At 45.0% G+C, this 21,874-nt stretch overlaps 1 protein-coding gene across 4 annotated transcripts in view; it reads left to right on the plus strand.

Annotated features, from left to right (window-relative positions):
• The window catches only part of IMMP2L (inner mitochondrial membrane peptidase subunit 2), a 1,785,698-nt gene that overhangs the window by 1,525,942 nt on the left and 237,882 nt on the right, over positions 1-21,874 (plus strand). The gene's annotated exons all lie outside the window — the stretch shown is intronic.

The following is a 21,874-nucleotide window of genomic DNA, read 5'->3' on the forward strand; positions in this document are numbered from 1 at the left end:
AATCATCTCCACATGATGCTGCAATATACCCTCTGTCAGCGAGCCAGCAGACTCCATTACAGAGTCTTCATCAGTGTCTGCTCTGTCTTCTCTGAAAGGCACTGACCCTGCATGGGATCGCAGGACTTCAGCACCATTGGCTCACGCTCCCCGCATCAGGACATCCAGGTCTCTAGCAGCAGCAGGATTCGTTGGTGGCATCCTTACGATCAAGGAAAATGAGGTAGAAAGGCCTGGAGGCAAGGCACACACATCCTCTCCAACCTCCACCTCCAAAGGCCACACATCCAACCACCCTCCGATGGCAATGTGGTCACCCATCGGGCCTACCATGGGGGCATCCGCCGAGTCTGCAGGTAAAACCTCTCCTTAGCCCGCCATTTTTGCCAATATGTGGCATTGAGAAAGGTAAAAATTTAACAGGTAAGAGGCGGAGATCACGCTGTCAGAACTGCAAGCACCATCTTGGATCCCCCTTCTTTGTCCATTCTGGTTGCATACAATGCCACACTTTTCTTCCATTTGATCCTTTTGTTTATTGTTCTTACATAAAGATTTGTTGCTTTTTTAACAGCTGCTTTTAATTTAGCCCACTGTTGTTCCACTTAACCCATCTTCTCCCAGTTTTCTAATTTCTCCTCAAGGTGCATACCCTTTCTATGAAAGTCTGTATATTTGAAATCCAAAACTTGGATCTTCAAGGGTCTTCTCTCTATCCTGGCTATTATATTGAACCATATCAACTGATGATCACTGGTGCTCAGGTGAGCACCTACACAGACATTAGAGACATTTTCCGCATTTGTGAGCACTAGGTCGATTATCACTCCCTCCCTCATGGCCTGGGTTCCAACATTATTTGTTTGGGTAGAATCTCTTGAAGGGCATCCACTATTTCTCTACTTCTTGCAAATTCTGCAGCAGGGATACTCCAGCCCACATCTGGTAAATTAGAATCTCCAACGAGCAGCACTTCTCCCTTCTTTTTCACTTTTTGAATGGCTTTGACCAGATCTCTGTCTAGTTCTTCTGTTTGAGATAGAAGCTTGTAGAGCACTCCAGTGTAAATGGAAGCACTATCTTTATTTTTTTAAGGACAACCCGCAGTGTTTCTTTCCTGCCCCGTGCCACCTACATTTTAGTTGTTTGGGTATTGTTTGTGACAAAAAGAGCTACCACTTTCCCTTTTTTGTCCTTCCTTAGCAGGTTATAGCTCAGGGTGGCCATATCCCAATCATGAGATTCAGTGAACCAATTCTCTGTAATAGCAAAAATGTCCAAGTTCACCTTTACCATTAAGGCCTGCAAATCTGGGATTTTAGTGCCTGGACTGAGCATTTGTGGTCATAGCTTTCCAACTTTTCTCATTTGGCTTGCTGCTCTTCCTAGTCACCTTTTCTGCCTCTTTGCTCAAGTGTGGAATATCATGCTGATTGATTAGATTTTTTCCTGCTACTTCCTCTATTGCTTGGAGGCAATATTTCAGTTTCATTGGCCATGTTTTGCTACCCTCAACTTCCAGTTTAAATGCCTGATAATGTATTACCTGAATTTCTTGCTTAGCATCATCTTTCCTGCTACGGACAAATGTTGGCTATCCTTACTCTATATTTTTTTTGCTGCTCCATATGCGCCCCAGTCTCATATGTATCCAAAACCACTTTCTTTACACCATGTTTAAAGCCATGTATTAAAATTCTGTATTTGACTTAGCCTTACCTTTCCCTTTTCACAAACAGATAATACTTCAGAAAAGGCAATAGTCTTTGCCATATGTTTAAACTCCTTCCCTAGTTTTGGAAATCTTTCTGTACTGCTTAGATACTGTTTCTTGTGAGTTCATTGGTCCCCAGATGGTTGATAACATGGATATTAGAATCCTTACATTCTTTTATAATTGTATTGAGTACCTGGTTTGCATTTCTACCAGATGATGAACTGGAAAGCATTTAACTATTTCATCCCCTTCAAAATATTTTCCTAAATTAGTTCCTCTGATGACCAAGTATCCCAGCAGAAGGAGCTTTCTTTTATGACATTTGATAGCGTTAAAGGATTTCTGGGTACATTGAGTATCATTTTCCTTTTCAGATACCACTTTATATTCTATTGCTGGAGCATCTTCATTTTCCAGTGCAGAAAAGGCATTATATAAGAGTTTCATGGGGGAGACTGGTTGTCTCTTCATCACAGACCTTATTCCACCACAGCACATTGTAATCCATTTATTCCTGGATGTCTGGCTCCTCTATGAGAGTTGGGGCAAGTATCCTGGATGCTGCCCGGATGGATTAGCTGTTTCAGGGTCACAGGTCTAGTTGTAACAGAGCTCACTGGAATCCATTTATTTCTGGGTTTCTGAACCGTCTGTGAGAGTTGGAAGATATATTCTGAATGCTGAAAAGTAGGGGAGGGATTTCTTTTTTAACCTGGACCACTTCTCTTTCAGATGATTTAGCTCCTTTTTCATTGCAGACAGCTGAAGGCAAATTGGACAGGCCTTAAGTCTCCAAATGGTATGTTTTGGAATATAAGCACCACAACTTTTGCAGTGAATAAAAGACTTTCTGCTAATAAGTGTTAGTGAGGATGACTTATATTATGTTATCTTGACTAACATACAAGTGGACAGATTGATATCCAGATCTAATATTATTCACTTAACCTAAGTCCTAGAAAGAACTATTTAAGAAAAAAACACCCTAGGGGTGGTTGAGTATGGGGCAAAGTGGGAGGGAAAATTAACTTCTGTAGATACAAGCCACTTTTTATATCCCTTTAAAAACACAGAAATTTAAAACAAAGGCTTTCAAAGATTCTTGTTTTATACAGCTAGAGAAAAAGATTTCAACCCAAGCAAACACATATTATGCAGAAAATATCAGCAAGAAAAGCAAGCAATATTATGGCAAAGTTAAAATAAAAGGGTAGCAAAAGATTCTTACGTTATATATAACTAGAAAAAAAAGATCCCAACCCAAGCAAACAAACATTATGGAGCAACTATCAGCAAGAAAAAACAATCTTATGACAAAGTTAGTGATATATTTCAAACTATATGGCTAACAATGTTTCTTATAGATTTTTATCCTTCATTTATTATTAGGAATACCAGTGAAAGCTGCTTAATCTTTTTAATTTGTTGTTTAGGCTTATACATGCTTTCATGTTTTCTGTATTTTGTACAATGATTGCATTGTAATTGCGTTTATATTACTGATTTAATGTTTGTACTTTCTTATTTATTTAGTACTCTATGCTAAATGTTTTTAATTTATGTTCTGTAACCTACTATGAGCTAATGTTCAAATAATGAAAAAGAGCTTAAAATAAAATAATTACATTTTCACTAAGATAGGGATATATGCCCAAATCCTTAAAGACAACACTAATAGAGCTGCTACTAAAGAAGACAAATTGTACCCAGTGGATCTATTGTTCCATATCAAATATCCAATTATTAGGTAACATTGTGAGAAAAGCAATGATGGCGCAAATGCAAGACTATTTAAATCCTAATTGATGAGTATCTAAGATATAAATCTGGTTTAGGTCCTATCATAAGAACTTGCCATAATGGGTCAGACCAAGGTCCATCAAATCCAGTATCCTGTCTCTGACAGTTGCCAGTACCCAATAGTTGATCATTTTCTTGTATCTCACTCCCAGGGATAAGCACTGGCTTTCCCAGGTCTACCTGGCACATAACCATTTATGGATTTCTTGAAGAGAATGTCCATCTTCTGAACCCCACTCTCCGGGTCATTCATCAAAATGCATTATGGTGTTAACGCATGCGATAATTTTAAATAAATGAATAAATAAATACATTTTTTTATATACCAACATTAGTAGGGAACATCATATCAGTTTACAACTGAACTAAGAAGGTGGAAAGTACAAAAAACAGGTAATGGGGACGGGTAATGAACAGAAAGAGGCCGAAGGGGGCCAGAGACAAAGAAAAGAGGAATATAATGCAAATAACAAGTTATGTACTAAAGTAACATTTGAAAACAAAACTTTTTACAGGCTCAGTTGAACAAGTGGAAAACCAAAAAACTTTTTTTTTTTTTTCCTCATTTGGAGTGAGGAAAGTCAGACTAAGGTGAGATTACATCAGTGTTCTCTCGCCCTAACTTGATAGTACCCTGGTAGAGAGTCTATCAAGCTAGGGCAAGAGAACATTGTAGAAATCTCATCTTTGTGTGACTTTCCTCACTCCAAATGATGTCAGATCTTCACTGAGGTGTACTGTGCAAATCGTACTTCTCAGTCTGCAAAAACTGGCCCCAAAACCCAACACCACCACCAAAACCACCTTGAGTTACTAGCTGGCCCTCCTATAGCAGTATAAATAGTTGACTACTATGTGTGCCACCCCAGAGGCTCTCTCTATCTCTCCACTCCACTCCACTCCACTCTCCTCTTTCCCCATGCCCGAAATGGAATTTGCAATATTTATCGCAAATTGCGTTATGACCATTTCTGGCATATCGCACAACTTAACGCCAGGAAAAAGGTGTAGTTATTTCCAGCATTAAAAGCATTCAATAGTGTGCATTATGCTATTATATGTAACTTTTTTACCTCCTCTGATTATTTTACTGTTAAATGGTTGATTGAATGTTTACCCCTTGTTTCATGTAAACCGATTTGATATGACACCCGTCATGAAGGTCGGTATATAAAAGAATTAAATAAATAAATAAATAAATAAAATTACACAGTGCGATAATGCCCATCATTTTCATTAATCCCTGGTTGGTCCTCCCAGATCTATGGTCTGTACCTCCTGCTGGCAGCCATGCTGTTCCTGTGTGGACCCTTTTATACTCCGGGCTCACAGTATACACTCTGCAAAGCTTTTGTCTAACTCATGGTTTAAGTCTGTCTTTCCTTGTATTTAGCTGTGTTCTTGACTCTTGCCTTATGGCCCTAATTTGTGGTCTTACATCAGTCCCCTCTTGTTTACGTATTCCAAGTTGCTGTGGTTTGGCTAGATGGACCCCACAGCTTGTTGCCCCATGGGCTCCATTGAGCCTGCCTTAATTTTTTTTTACCTCGACTCACTCCAGGCCTATAGGGATGTGTTGAGGGATGCCATACATTGCATTCATGATTCGTATTCGTCGGGGGGGCAGATACATTGCATTCGGCAAGGGGGCCCCCGATACGTTCATATGTTGATTCTTATTTGTTTCCCACTAAAATTAAATTAACTACAACCCCTCACCCTCCTGACCCCCCCCAAGACTTACCAAAACTCCCTGGTGGTCCAGCAGGGGGTCCGGGAGCCATCTCCTGCACTCACACCCTCGGTTCCGGTATTCAAAATGGCACCGATAGCCTTTGCACTTACTATGTCCCAGGGGCTACCGGTGCCATTGGTCAGCCCCTGTCACATGGTAGGAGCACAAGATGGCGCTGATGGCCATGGGACAGGGGCTGACCAATGGCACCAGTAGCCCCTGTGATATAGTAGGTCAAAGTCTATCGGCGCCATTTTGAATACCGGTACCGAGGGTGTGAGTGCAGGAGATGGCTTCCAGACCCCCCGCTGGACCACCAGGGAGTTTTGGTAAGTCTTGGGGGGGTCAGGAGGGTGGGGGAGTTTGTGTAAATTGGGTCCTTTAGGCGGCCGAATAATTCGGCGAGATTTGTTGTATTCGTGGGGAATCGCGATACGTTTCACTTCCCCTCGAATACAACGAATATGGTCCTATACGTTGCGGAGTGCCAATTTGTAGGGAACTAATGCACATCCCTACAGGCCTAGTACTTATCATGTCACTGTTTTGAATCTATTAAAGAATAAAGTCTGTTTAGCAAAAACAGTTTTCTGAATTTGTGAGGCAGTTTTGGAACTGTAAAGTACACTTAATGTAAGGAATAAGGAATATGAATTTTATTCAACTGCCTATCTGTCATAGATGTCATTTTATAATAGACAAGAAGAGTCATAAGAACATAAGAAAATGCCACACTGGGTCAGACCAAGGGTCCATCAAGCCCAGCATCCTGTTTCCAACAGTGGCTAATCCAGGCCATTAGAACCTGGCAAGTACCCAAAAACTAAGTCTATTCCATGTTACCATTGCTAATGGCAGAGGCTATTCTCTAAGTGAACTTAATAGCAGGTATTGGACTTCTCCTCCAAGAACTTATCCAATCCTTTTTTAAACACAGCTATACTAACTGCACTAACCACATCCTCTGGCAACAAATTCCAGAGTTTAATTGTGCGTTGAGTAAAAAAGAACTTTCTCCGATTAGTTTTAAATGTGCCCCATGCTAACTTCATGGAGTGCCCCCTAGTCTTTCTACTATTCGAAAGAGTAAATAACCGATTCACATCTACCCATTCTAGACCTCTCATGATTTTAAACACCTCTATCATATCCCCCCTCAGTCGTCTCTTCTCCAAACTGAAAAGTCCTAACCTCTTTATTCTTTCCTCATAGGGGAGCTGTTCCATTCTCCTTATCATTTTGGTTGCCCTTCTCTGTACCCTACCTCTGTCCCTGAGCTTAACTGCTCCCCAGTTCCTGTATACCGATATGATATACAATAGCTATACCTTTGAATTTTTGTTTAACCATTTATTAGTTATAGATGTTCTCCTGTAATATATAATATCTACACCTTTGACTATTTGATTAACGCCTTATCCATTTTTCTGTTATAGATGTTCCCTGTATTAAACAAAAGGAAACGCTTGGTTTCCTGTACCACTCAGTTGTATGTAAACCGATGTGATATGTAAAATCGAACGTCGGTATATAAAAACAAACAAATAAATAAATAAACTGCAGCAAATTGTATTGATTGTCACATTCTGAATCCACTCCTTGCATCATAGATTCCTGTTTTTGTAGGTTCAGCAACTCTGCTTCAGGCTATTCCTGCCCCAGCTGTTTTAGGAATTCTGTCTTTCTTTCTGGCTACTCCAGTTTCAGAAAATCCATCTCCAGTAACCATGAATCTAGTTTTTGCACCATGAACTCCAGTTCCAGCAGTTCCACTTCTGGCTATTCCAGCCCCAGCTGCTCCAGCAACCCTAACTCCATTTCTGTTTGCTCCAAATTCAGTCTGGCTCTGAAGAATCAAGTTCTAGTTATTCATGCAGCCCCCAGCTCCGAAGACTCCAGCACCAGCAATCTGTACAGCTCCAGTTCCGAACAATCCAGCACCAGGAATCCATACTGTTTTAGTTCCAAAGAATCCAATATCAGCTATCCGTGCAGCCCCGGCTCCAAAGAATCCAGTGCTGATTGTCCTTGCTACTCAGGCTTTAGCAAACCCAGCTCCTGCCATCTTCATAGCTTTGCCTCTGACTAATTCAGCACTAGCTGTCCTTACAGATCTGGCTTGTATTCCAGCATTTTTTAACCCAGCTTCAGCTGTTCTATCTGCTCCAAATAGAGAAGATCCTATGGAAGTCTTGGCAGGCATCTTTGAGAATCTGCATGTGGAAAGATAATTTTATACAGTTAGATCTCTGGAAGATTTTGTACCGCGAATAGACAGCTATGGATCAGAACAGACTCCAGTGATTGATGAGTATGAATCAATATATTGCATGTGATTTGACTGCAGGGATTATAAAAAGGCATGACACTATTATCATTTGTTCCCTCATTCCTGAGACTTCCTGGCACCAATGTGCTGATAAAGAGTGGGGATGGCACAAGGAACATTTGGTGTCCCTGGGAATATCAAAGGCTATGACATCATCTGGGACGATCAAATTCTAAACACTAGTACCCATACCAATGAGCTGATAATAAGTTAAACAATTGATGTCTTTTACCAAATGGGAGATCAAAGGACTGGTACTGAAATACCTTTGTGGGTAAAGTATGGATTAGGGCACCTAACTTGCAGAGAGATTTATATAAAGCATTTCATGTGCTTATTTTATTTGGTTGAGCTGACAAGAACACAGAACAAATTGTTCTTTCAGAGTCCCCAGGCTTGAGTCCTCCAGATTTCCTGTGAACACTGGCTTATAAACAGGAGGGCGTGTAAGGGAGATATTGTTCTGTTCTTTTGTTCTTTATTGTTCTTTGATTAATGTTCTATCTTTATTTCTATCTGCCTCCTATTTACCTATATCGATTTATGTACAGCTTACTGTGATACTGTATTCAATGTTGATAATACTTTGCTGATTTATTATCCATATATTTACAAAATTTAGTAAATTAAGTTTTGCTTTACCAGATTTTATGTAGAGTCTTCTATGACATAATATAAAATATACCCTCACATGACCACTGTGCACACTGCATTTTGCTGCCATCAAGATTCCTGGAGTAGATTCTGCACCAGAGCGTCCAGTCCCAAAATTCTCAGTTGCTGCACTGGAAGAGAGTCTCTTCCCAGAAGTTCCAGATTCTACTCCTAAGAAACAATTTCTAGCAGTTCCATATTCTACTCGGTGACTCTTTCTTCAGCATTTCCAGGCATGGCCTCTGCTCCTGAAAGCACCCAATGTGTCACGTCTCCGGCCCCGGCGTTCGGTTCTGCTACCTCTGAAATCTCCTGTATAGTCTTTGGCACCAGCTTCTTGTTTGCTTCCTGCCTTGCTCAGACTCTTTTCTCTTCCTGGTTTTATAGGCCCAGCATCTTGGAATCCTGTGGCACACTCTGATGATGTAATCCCGTTTCCTGCATATAAGGCTATTCATCTGGGTGATGCCTGAGCAACAGGTTCTGTCCCCACATGTCTCAAATCTTTGAGCCTCATATTCTTGCCTTCAGTCCTGAACTGGTCTGTTCTTGATTTCACCTTGCCTGTCACCTGCCTTCATCTCAGCCTGTTTGTCATATCCCGCCTTGTCTGCCTCCTGCCTTGACCTCAGCCTGTTTACCTGACCTGCTACCTGCCTCAAACCTTGCCTGTGTATCGGACTTTGTATTCTTCTTGCCTGGATTGTGACTCATCATCTGTTGGCTCTCCACAGGTCTGCTCATACTGGGCATTTACCTTCTGGCACCGGCCTTAAGGGTTCACCTGTTCATCTCTGACTAGTCTTGAAAGGGCTCCAGGAGTGGCTGGAGGGCTGCCTTCCTTACGTTTTGATCAGCCTACGAATCTGGCTAATGTTTACAATTCTGGACTTCCTGTAGATCCTCACTCAAGCCATCCAGCAGCAACAAACTAAGTCCTAGTCATGCAGATATTACAGGATCTCTCTTCTCGTCTCTATGAACTGCAATCCTCGCTACCACCCCCATACCATCACAGGGGACTGCCCTTGCTCTGCCACAGGTCAGCCCTACTATAAGCTTCCCATGCCTTCCTTGTATGACAATGACACTAGGCCTGCAGGGTTTCATAAACTAATGCTTAATCCACTTTGAGCTCCAGTTGACCAGTTTTGCTTTCAAGAAAGCAAAGTTTTCATTTGTGATTTCCTTGCTTTCTGGCTGGGCCCTGGTTTGGGCATCTCCATTATGGGAAAAGAATGACCCCAGGTTCTCCACATTACAAGATTTCCTAGCTACCCTTCAGAGAGTCTTTGATGAACCAGCCTGAGCCTCCTCCGCTGCTGTGGAATGACTGTAACTACAGCAGGGTTCCCAGATCATCGCACAGTATGACATGCAGTTTTGAACAGTGGCGACCAAAGTCGCATGGAATGAGGAGACACAGATGACAGTATTTCAGCAGAACCTGAAGGATTGAATAAAAGATGAGCTATTAGGGGTTCCAGAGTCCGGGAAGCCCCCCTGGGGAGTGGCATGGGACTGCAAGTCAGGACTTGGAGCAAGACAAGGGCCAGTCTTCCACCTTTCAGGTCCCCTTCCCTGCAGGTTGACCCTTGGGTTCTGGGGTCTAGTAGATCTCTGCAGTGGCAATACATAATAGAGGTGAGTCCACACAAGCTGGAACATGACTAGGCATGGCAAGGCTGGACAGGCAAGGCTGAAGACAGGGCCAGACAGGCATGACTGGACAGGCAAGGCTCGAGACAAGGCTTGGACGAGGCAGACAAGGCAGACAGGGCTTGGAAAACTAGACAAGGGAGACAAGGCAGGAAGGGCTTGGCAGGCTGGACAAGGAAGGCAAGACAGGACAGGTTGGACAAGGCTTGGTACTGGTCAAGACTTAGAACTAGACAATACAAGATTGAGGTGAGGAAAGGACAGGATACTAGGAACAAATAGGACAAGACCAGCAAGGCAGATTAGGGCAGAAGTAGAACAAGGCAGACAAGGATAACATAGAACAGAAAACAGAGAAGACTGAAGGCAATAAGGAAGAAGATGGAATAGGCCCAAAGGCCTCAAAGCAGGATACAAGATAGAATTGGCCCGAAGGCCTCAAGACAAGAAACAAACAGAATAGGCCTGAAGGCTTCAAGACAAGGCAAGAAGTTAGCAGGCCAAAGGCCACAAGGCAAGAAGGCCCAAAGGGCACAAGGCAAGGCAAGAACAAGGGCCAGGTCATGGAGCCAAGTGAGACACCATGAAAAGACAAAGAGAAACAGGCAAGGCTCTTGTTATATAAGCCTGAGGCTGAGGCATGGCAAAGGCAGCGACAAGGAGCTTAGCAAAACTAGAGGTGAGGCTTACTGAGGGCCTCTGTTGGAGGGGAGGCATCATTGCAGGAGTCCAGAAGTTAGGATAAGGCTGCGTAGCAGGTGAAATCCTAAAATGAACTGGTTGCTTCTGACCTCCCTGCTAGTTTAAATGATCTCATATCTGTATGTGCCCAGATTGAATTCTGCTTCCAGGAATGTTTATGGGCATGTGGGACCTTTAGATGCCAACCTTGCCTGGCTTCTAATTTCAAAGGCTGATGCTGCCTTCTGGCTGGTCACCTTCACCACCCACTGAGGAGGAGTCCATGCAATTTGGATGCTCTAGATTAACAGAGAAAGAAAAATGCTGACAGAGGATCTAAAACCTTTGTTTTTACTGTGCTGGAAAAGATCATTATGCCCCCACTTGCCCCAAGAAGTTGGAAAACTCCCCTGCCTAGGACTCCTGGGGCACTACTTGCTCCACTCCCCTACCAAAATTGTTCCCTATTCAACTCCTTTGTGGATCCCAGAAGTCTTTCTGGATTCTAGTGTGGCAGATAACTTCACTGATGAAATCATTGTATGAAGACTTCATATTCCCATAGTACCCTTGGAGAAACCCCTCTGTATTTCCTCTGTTTATGGTGAAATCTTACATGGATTGATGCGCTATACCACAGTCCCTGTGATGTTGAGAGCAGAGGTACTGCATGAAGAATGTATCTTTTTTCTCTAACTATGAAGAGCTAGTAACCCAGTCTTTCTGGTCTGCCCTGGCTACAGCTACAGCATCCTGTGGTGGACTGGTGAACTGGGGACATGCTTGCTTGGAATAACTTATGTTTGTAGAATTGTTTGTGGCTCATATGTTCACCGATGTCCCTCTTCTCCTTGGACCAGACTAGTCCGCCTGACTTACCTAGGCTATATGCAGCCTTTGCAGATTTCTTCATCAAGAAGCAGGCTGAGACTCTTCTACCTCATCTTTTCTACGATTGTTCTATAGACTTGATGCCTGGTACTACATTCCCTCATGGGAGATTTTATCTGTTGTCAATCCCTGAAACAAAGGCTATGTCGGATTACATTCATACCTTGTTGTTATGTCTACACATAAAACCCTCTTGCTTCCCTGCCCCCTCCCCTCCCTTCCCCCCTCACCGTAGTTTTAATATCAGTTACTATGTAAAGCCCAGTTGGCTGAATTTCCTGTTGTATGGAAACCGATGTGATGTTTCGTACGAACATCGGTATATAAAAACATTAAATAATAATAATAATAATTCAAGAGAACCTCGAAAGAGGGTTTATCTGCCCATCCTCCTTCCCTGCATGAGCTGGATTCTTCTTCGTTTAAAAAAAGGATAGTTTTCTGTAACCTTGCAAAGATTATGGGGTTTAAATGCAATTACTATGAAGAATAAGTTCCTTTTGCCTCTGATCCCTTTGATCGCCTATGTGGAGCTTTGATTTTCTCCAAGCTGGACCTCAGAGGGCTTATACTCTGGTGTGTACATGATGAGTGGAATATTGCCTTTAACACCAGAGATGGGCACTATGATTTACTCATGATGTCTTTTGGCCTATGAAACATCCCGGCAACATTTCATAATTTCATGAATGATATTTTTACTATATACCTGTTTACCTGGCCGACATCATGATATACTCAGCTGATCTTCTCTTGCATTGCTCCCATGTTAAGATTATGCTGTAATGTCTGCAAGATAACTCACTGTATGCCAAATTGTAAAAAATGTTTATTTGAACAATTGGAATTGCCCTTTTTGGGCCATATCATTTCTGCACAGGGGTAGAAGCAATCACTGATTGGCTCCAGCCCATTGGTTTTAAAGTTATTCAGCACTTTCTAGGCTTTGCCAACTACTACAGACAATTTATTCATCATTATTCTACATTAATTGCACCCCATCACTGCTCTCACAAAAAGGGGAGCTGAAACCAAAAAGTGGTCTTTGGATACAGTGTAAGTCTTTGCCCAACTGAAGGTAGCTTTCCTCTCCATCCTGAACCTATAGATACTTGATGCTACCCATTCTTTATTTTTTGAAGTGGATGCTTCCGTGGTGGGGGTAGGAGCCATGTTCTCACAATTTGATCCAATTGGCAAACACCTGCCTTGTGAATTTTACTCTAAAAAATTCTCCCCATTTGAAATGGTATTGATGATCGTGAATTACTTGCTTTCAACTTGGCTCTGGAAGAATGGCATCACCTTTTCAAGGTTGTATTTGTTTTTATTTGTGATAATTGTGGGTGGATCCTTGGGCCGGTGGCAGATGACCACGCCCCCAGGGGAAGATCCCGAGAGGGGCCACCGGTCAGGCTCAGAGTTGGGAGACAGACATATACTAGATCTTTTATTAAACTGTATAGTGAACCACCAGAGGTGGCAGTAGTGAGCTGGAAGAACCCGGCTGGGCTGTAGTCCCTCAGGCACTGGAACAGTGATCCCAGGATGGCTGAGCTGTAGAGAGACTGAATATAGTGAGTAGGCAGAGTATGCAGAGTTCAGGAACAGAACCTTGATGGTAACACTCACACAATAGTCTCTTGAAGCAGCCCAGAGGCTGGAATGAAGTAGGCCCTCGAGGAGCGAGTACCTGGAATGAAGTAGGCCCTCGAGGAGCGAGTACCAGGGAAAGCTCTGAGAGAGAGATAGTAACTCACTGGTGTTGTAGGCAGCGGTGACTTCCTGGCAGAAGTTGTATTTGGTAGCAGGTCCGGGAACATGGGCCCTCAAGGAGCGAGTACCAGTTCCAGACTGCGACCTGAAAAGCAAGAGAGAGAGAGCGAGGCCCCCGAGGAGCGGGTACCCCTGGTAAAGGCCAAGGAGGCAGAGTAGCAAGGTATGCAGAGAGCGAATCCCATCCGCAGCGATACCTGGAGGAAGCCCTTGCTAACGCGAATAGCTAGCAAAATGAAAGACCTTAAGTATCCGGTGAGGATGACGTCATCTCAGGGGGACGCCCCTGAGGTTCGCGCCACAGCTGGTACTTGAGTCGGGGCCGTGCCGTGCCGCGCATGCGCCCTTAGGCTTCAGGAGAACATGGCAGAAGGCAGCATCTAGCCGGTCCAGGGACGCCAGAGGAGGTCGGCAAGATGACGCCGTGGCAGCAAAACTTCCATCAACCAAAGAGGGAGTCACAAAAGAGGTAAGGTGGGTGGAGTGGAGAGGTAGGCAGCGATGGTCACAACAGTAACCCCCTTCAAAGGGCGATCTCCTCTTTGGGTACCAGGCTTAGGTTGGAAGGATGCGCGATATGGAACTGATGAAGCATCTCTTTGTCAAGGATATTGGTCTGAAGCTCCCAAGAGTTTTCTTCGGGGCCGAAACCTTCCCAAGAGAGAAGATATTCAAAAGTATTGCCTCTTTTTCGAACATCCAGAATCTCTTTGACTTTGAACCCTAAGTCATCTTCTGCATTGATGACAGGTGGATCCTGAGATTTGGAAGAAAATTCGCTGAGTATGAGCGGTTTCAGAAGTGAAACGTGGAAAGCATTATGGATGTTGAGACCAGGTGGTAGCTTCAGATGGTAGGTGACTTTGCCAATACGTTGAAGAACTGGGAATGGTCCCATGTAGCAAGGAGCAAACCGAGAGGAAGGTAGTTTATGTCTGAGGTGCTTGGTTGACAACCAGACCTTGTCTCCTGGCTTGAAGACTGGAGCTTGCGAATGGTGCGCATTGTAGTACTTTTTAGCACTGTCACTCACTTTGATTAGCATGTCCTTTGTCTGAACCCACAGATTATGGATATCATCAGCAGTGGATTGAGCTGCTGGGGACATCACTGAGAGCTTCAGTGGAAGTAGCGGTGTTGGGGAATGTCCAAAAACCACTTCAAAAGGTGACAATCCAGTAGATGTTGCTGGATGAGAGTTGATGGCGAATTCAGCCCATGGAAGCAATTCAGCCCAGTTATTCTGTCGGGACATGACATAAGCTTGAATAAACTGCTTCTTTGTTCGATTCATCCATTCCATCTGGCCATTCGACTGCGGATGATAGGCTGAGGTGTAGTGTAGAGCGATGTCAAACAACTTGCACAAGGCCCTCCAGAATTGTGCTGTGAATTGGGACCCACGATCAGATACGATGTGAGAAACTAGTCCGTGGAGGTGGAATATATGCGTTATGAAGAGCTTTGCAAGCTCCAAGGCTGAAGGTATGCCAGGGAGTGCCACGAAGTGAGCCATCTTGCTAAATTGATCCACTGTCACCCAGATGGTGTTCATTTCTCCGGAAGAGGGTAAGTCGACTACAAAGTCAGTAGCGATGTGCAACCAGGGCCGTTCCGGAACTGGCAGTGGTTGCATCTGACCCCATGGTTGTCCAGAAGCAGGTTTGTTCTTGGCACAATTGGTGCAGGATGCCACGTAAGAATTGGTGTCCTTTTTGATAGTAGGCCTCAATACAGCTTCTGTATCTTGAGCAGGGTACGGCGTAGGCCAGGATGGCCAGCCAGCTTGGAATCGTGCGCCCAAAAGAGCACTTTCTTCCTGAGTCTTTTAGGAATGATTGTTTTACCAGCGGGTACAGACTGGGTGGATGCCAAGAGGATCTTCTTTGGATCAATTATGTGCTGTGGCTCATCGGGCATATCCTCCGAATGAAAAGAGCGAGACAAAGCGTCTGCTCTGGTGTTTCTATCTCCACGGCGGAACTTCATCACAAAATCGAAATGATTAAAAAATAAGGACCATCTGGCCTGTCTGTAATTCAGATGTTGTGCGTGGCAGAGCTACTCTAGATTTTTATGATCTGTGAATTCGGTTATTTGTTGTTGAGTGTCTTCGAGCCAAGGCCGCCATTCCTCGAATGCAAGCTTTATTGCCAAGAGCTCTTTATCTCCGATCCCATAGTTTTTCTCAGCTGGAGAAAATCTTCGTGAGAAGAAGGAACAGGGATGTAAGGCTTTCAAGTCTCCTGTTTGGCTCAACACAGCCCCTACACCCACATCTGAAGCATCAACTTCGACGATAAAGGGCTTGTTGGGGTCTGGATGCCACAAGCACAGTTCTGTGGAGAAGGCAGTCTTCAATTTCTCGAATGCGGAAATGGCCTCCGCTGACCATTTTGAAGAGTTGGCACCCTTGCGAGTCATCGCAGTCAAGGGTACGGTTAAAGAAGAATAGTTCTTTATAAAGCTTCGATAATAGTTGGTGAATTCCAGGAATCTCCTTAAAGCCTTCAGGCTGCTAGGTTGGGACCAATTCTTGATTCTTTCAAGTTTGTGAGGGTCCATTTGGAAGCCTTCCTTTGACACAATGTAGCCTAGAAAAGGCACATAGTCTTTGGGAAATTCACACTTAGAGAGTTTGGCGTACAGCCAGTGTTCGCGGAGACGGTGAAGTACTTGCTTAACGTCTGCAATGTGGTGTCCTAATCCTGGGAGAAGATTAATTTGTCGTCCAGGTAGACCACAACATTCTTGTACAGCAGGTCCCGCAAGATGTCGTTCATCATATTTTGGAAAATGGCAAGTGCATTGCACAACCCGAACGGCATTACTAGATACTCGAAATGGCCATCTCGTGTGTTGAAGGCCGTTTTCCATTCATTGCCGCTCCGAATGTGAATGAGGTTGTAGGCCCCCTTCAGGTCAAGCTTTGAAAATATCTTGGCCCCTTGCAGCCAGTCAATCTTGGCCCCTTGCAGCTCTATCAATTGTGATTTCGTTTAGTCCTCGGTAATCGATACATGGACGTAGGGTACCGTCCTTCTTCCCCACAAAGAAAAAGCCTGCTCCGGCTGGCGACTTTGATGGTCTGATAAAGCCCTTCTGGAGATTTTCTTCAATGTATTCCGGCATTGCTTTATTCTCAATGGCTGAGAGAGGGTACACCCGTCCTTTCGGTGGCTCAGCATTGGGCTTCAGTCTTATGTCACAGTCATAGGGCCTATGTGGAGGAAGAATATCAGCCGATTCTTTGGAAAATACATCCCCGAAGGAAGCATATTGGGGCGGCAGTCCTGGCATCACTGGAGTCATAGGCATGCAAATGATAGGTGAGATTTCCTTAAGGCACCTCCCGTGACATTCTGGGCCCCAGCGGGAGAGATCCAAGGATGCCCAGTCAAATTGGGGTTGGTGCACTTGCAATCAGGATAACCCCAGGATGATAGGGTGCATGGCCCTTTCCAGTACAAAGAAGGAGAGCGATTCCGTATGGAGAGCTCTGGTGCGGAGAGTAACTGGTACGGTTTGGCAAGTCACGTCGCCCGGTAAGGGCTCTCCATGAATGGAGGATAACAGTAGTGGATCTTTCAACTTGAGGGGAATCTTCAAGTATTCCACTAGACGTCTGAGAATGAAGTTGCCTCCTGCCCCTGAATCCACCAGGTCATATACATTTGTGCATTACCTGAATCCACCAGGGCAGGAGTCTGAACCGTGACTGGTCCGTAGGTCAAGGAGACTGGGAGAAAGAGAGCGGAGGAGAGGGCGTAGTGAGGCCTAAGAACAGTCCTCCTGCAGGACTTAGGTCCATCCATTTTCCGGACGAATGGAGCATTTAGAGAATTTGTGGCTGGGCTGACCACAATACATGCAAAGGCCGCGCCTCTTCCGAAGTCTTCTCTCTTTGGAAGTCAAACGTCTATGACCAAGTTGCATCGGTTCATCTTTATCAGCAGCAGGGATTACTGGAACCATCCGAAGTGCAGGTATAACACTAGCCTGTTTCAACCCAGGTAACACCTTAGGCCAGAGTTCCTTCACCTTGTCCCCAAGCCGGTGATCAATCCGAGAGGCCAAGGCTACTAATTCGTCCAGCGAGTGAGGTGTTTCACGAGCAGCCAGCTCGTCTTTAAAATGGTTATCCAGGCCTCTGAAAAAGAGAGTCTTGAGACATTTGGGGTCCCAGGAGAGTTCCACCGCAAGAGTTTTAAACTCTATGGAAAATTCAGCCAATGATCTGTTGCCTTGCTTCAATTCAACCAAAGCAGAACCGGTGACAGAAGTTCAAGCAGGGTCATTGAAAATGGATTTAAATAAGTCCATAAATCCTTCTATGTCCTGCAAAATGTGGTCCTTGCGTTTCCACAAGGTAGATGCCCAAGACAAAGCCCTACCATCCAGGTATGAAAGGATGTAGGTAGTCTTGGAGAGAGCAGTAGGAAATAAAGATGGCTGTAAGGCAAAATGCATGCAGCACTGGTTTAAAAAACCCCGGGTCTTCTGGATTTCTCTGGAAAAACGAATTGGAGCTGCCAGTGGTACAGCAGTCCCTAAAGTTACCTCCTGTAACGGACCTTCATGGATGGAAGCTGTGCCTTGAACTTTCTGTGTGTGTAGCTGATAAAACGCTGAAGTAAGTTTCTCCAAGGCGTCTTGCTGCTCCGAAATGTGCCGGGCCAGACCTGGTATGGTCTGCAAGGCATTAAGCTGTGCCGGATTAATGGAGTTAGCAATCTATTGTTATTTGTGATAATTGTGGGTGGATCCTTGGGCCGGTGGCAGATGACCATGCCCCCGGGGGAAGATCCCGAGAGGGGAGACATACACACACTAGATCTTTTATTAAACTGTATAGTGAACCACCAGAGGTGGCAGTAGTGAGCTGGAAGAGCCCGGCTGGGCTGTAGTCCCTCAGGCACTGGAACAGCAATCCCAGGATGGCTGAGCTGTAGATAAACTGAATATAGTGAGTAGGCAGAGTATGCAGAGTTCAGGAACAGCACCTTGATGGTAATACTCACACAATAGTGTCTTGAAGCAGCCCAGAGGCTGGAATGAAGTAGGCCCTCGAGGAGCAAGTACCTGGTTCCAGGGAAAGCTCTGAGAGAGAGATGGTAACTCACTGGTGTTGTAGGCAGTGGTGACTTCCTGGCAGAAGTTGTATTTGGTAGCAGGGCCAGGAACGTGGGCCCTTGAGGAGCGAGTACCTGTTCCAGACTGTGACCTGAAAAGCAAGTGAGAGAGTGAGGCCCCCGAGGAGCGGTACCCCTGGTAAAGTCCGAGAAGGCAGAGTAGCAAGGTATGCAGAGTGCGAATCCCATCCGCAGCGTTACCTGGAGGAAGCCCTTGCTAACTAGCTAGCAAAACGAAAGACCTTAAGTATCCGGTGAGGATGACGTCATCTCAGGGGGACGCTCCTGAGGTTCACGCCACAGCTGGTACTTGAGTCGGGGCCGCGCCGCGCATGTGCCCTTAGGCTTCAGGAGAACATGGTGGAAGGCAGCGTCTAGCAGGTCCAGGGACGCCAGAGGAGGTCTGCAAGATGACGCTGCAGCAGCCAAACTTCCATCAACCAAAGAGGGAGTTGCAAAAGAGGTAAGGTGGGCGGAATGGAGACGTTGGGCAGCGACGGTCGCAACAGTATTACACCCACATCCCATTTATATATACCACAAGAAACTCCAGTATCTTCAGACAGCTAAAAGACTTAACCCACATCAAGTTAGATGGTCTCTATTTTTCACAAGGTTCAACTTCAGTCTAATGTATCAGCCAGTGGTGAAGAAAGTGATACCTTGCTAGGTCCTTTGACCCTGTGGATGATTCTACTGAGCCCCAGTATGTGATTGATCCAGGCAAGATTCTCACATTTACCTCGGTGTCTTCATCTCGTACCTCTACCGGGAAGAGCCTTGAACTCTATCCCCTGCAACAAAAGGTAAGGTGGGCACACAACTCCAAACTGGCTGCACTAGGACTCTCGCAAGACCTTAGACCTCACCTCCCATACCTATTAGTGGCCCACCATAATCAGAGATGTTCATGACTTTGTTGCTTCTTGAACTAATTACTCCCAAAACAAAACTCCTAAGTAGTGACCTGCAGACCTACTCCATCCACGTTCCACTTCCCACCCCCCAGAAACCCTGGACCCATCTCTCAATGGATTTTATCATAGGTCTACCACCTTTTTCTGGACATGCCATCATATGGCTGGAAATCGAACATTTCTCGAAGATGGCTCACTTTATTCCACTGGAAGCCTTGTCTACTGCTCTCACTCTTTCCCGGTATTTCTTCCAATACATTTTTTGCTTGCACAGACTTCTGGAACATATTGTGAGTGATTGTGGAGTCATTCATGATTCTGGTGAGTGCTTTGCAGGAAATTCAATGTCGACCTTGGATTTTTCGCCAATTATCCTCAGTCGAATGGTCAGACAGAGTCAACTAGACTTTGGAAGCATTCCTTCAAGCTTGTGTATCAGCCAGAGAAGACGACTGGGTACAACTTCTCTCCTGGGAAGACTTTTCCTATTACAACTGAGTCAGTGAGTCTGCTGGAGCATCTTCCTTCTTTGTAGTATATGGGCAACATACCTCTACCCATTCCTCTTACTACTGGTACCTCAGCCACCGACAGTTTATCCATCACTTTCCAGGAAATCTGGGATGAGTCACATCTTCTTGCGAAGGCAGTCAACCATTATAAAAAATATGCAGAGAAATACCACAGACCTGCCCTACACCTAGACCCTGGAGATATGGCATGGCTGAGCATCAAGAAACTGTGTCTCTGAGAATGCTCCATTAAGTTTGCCTCCAGGTTTAAAGGACAATAACAGATAGTAAGTCAAATAAATCCAGATACATACAGGCTTAAAATCCCTCCATCCCTTTGGATTTCAAACTCTTTCTATGTTTCATTGTTCAAACCATCAGTCTTCAACCATTACTCTGGAAAAGTTATGATGCCCACATCTGTCTCATTGGTATCTGACACTGAATTCAAAGTCTAAGATATCTTTGATTCCAAGTTTGAGAAGATCAGACTCTATTGTTTGTGGATTGGAAGGGTTTGGGGCCCAAGGAACTATCTTGGGACCCTGTGCAAAACCTTGAGCAAGAAGGGTCCTGGGAGGGGAGGGCTTAAGAGAGGAGGTACTGTCTGAGCAACAGGTAATGTCCCCTCATGTCTTGAATCTTTGAGCCCTGTATTCTTGCCTTTGGTTCTGACCCGGTCTGTTCCTGATCTGACCTTGCTTGCTGCCTGCCTTGATCTCAGCCTGTTTACCAGATCTTGCCTTGCCTGGTGCCTGCCTTGCATTCAGCCTGTTTAACTGGACCTTGCTTTGCATTGTACCTGAATCGACCCCTGCCTGCTTATTGGACTTCATCTACTTCTTTCCTGGATTGTGACTTGTCATCTGTCGGCTGTCTGTAGTACATTTTCCTTCTAGCACTAGCTCTAACGGCTCACATGTCCACCTCCAACCAGTCTGAAAGGGCTCCAGGACTGGCTAGAGGGCTGCTTCCTGTACATTCTGCTCCAGTGAATCTGCTCCCAGCAGTTTCAGGTTCTGCACCGGAAGTGATTCTGGTACAAATGACTCTTGATTCTGCCCTTTTAGAAGGAGGTACAGGTGTTCCTGTAGTAACTGGTTTTTGACCTCATGCCCTTTTCTGACATTGTACAAAGAGAAGCCAAACAGGACTGTCCAGTCCTAAACCAAGCAGTTTGCAACCCTAATGACAAAACAAACCTAGAAAAGATTCCTGCCCCTTCCCTACTACCTTGTAGGATTTCTACCTCAGTCAGGTGAACCCAAACAGACTGATCAAGTCCTGCTTTGCCCCATTGCATTCTCAGAGTTGTAGTTCTGAGGAAATCTAAGGTAGGGACTACCAGGAGTAGATCAACCTGTTCAGGTTGATGTGAGAGTCGTGCCGTAACTAAAGCATCTGCTGCCCTCCCCGCATTCCAAGTCTGAGGGCCCTGGAGGAAGTATAGCAACATCACAAATACCCCTGGGCTAGTAGCCTCTTCTTCCTTGTCTCCTTTCTTTCCCCCCCCCCCCCACCCGCCCCCCACCCCCCAATGCCTGCCTAAACCTCAGAAAGAAACCGGGACTGTAAATTATTCTATCCCTTTTTGTTGATTTGCAGATCTAATTTCTGGTGCTTTAACTTTTCTAGATCATTTCCAGATTACAATTTCTAAAACTCTCTGAAAGAATGTTTTAAAATGTATATGTTACGGTCCCGGGCTGTGCCCCGGGACCTGCACTCACCCTGGGGCCAGTCCGGACCGCTGGAGGGACTACCTGGCCGACGCGGCCTGGTCGGGCTCCTGCCGCGGCGTTCTCCCCGCGAGAGAGACGCCGTCGTCCTCTCGTTGCTGGCCCTGCCCCCTAGGCGCGCGCAGGGGACTCTGGATTTAAAGGGGCCAGCATGGGAGAATGAGGCCAACCCTCTGGATGACATCAGATGCTGCAGGGTTATTTAAACCCTGCAGCTGGCCTAGAACCTTGCCTTGCAATGAGGTTCCTCTGCTCCCCAGAGTGTCAAGTTGCTGCTTGTCCCAAGTATTCAACTCCATCTTCTGTTTCCTAGCTTCTGACCTCGGCTCCGT

The sequence above is a fragment of the Rhinatrema bivittatum genome, chromosome 9, assembly GCF_901001135.1.
Source record: "Rhinatrema bivittatum chromosome 9, aRhiBiv1.1, whole genome shotgun sequence".
Classification (NCBI taxonomy): Eukaryota; Metazoa; Chordata; class Amphibia; order Gymnophiona; family Rhinatrematidae; genus Rhinatrema; species Rhinatrema bivittatum.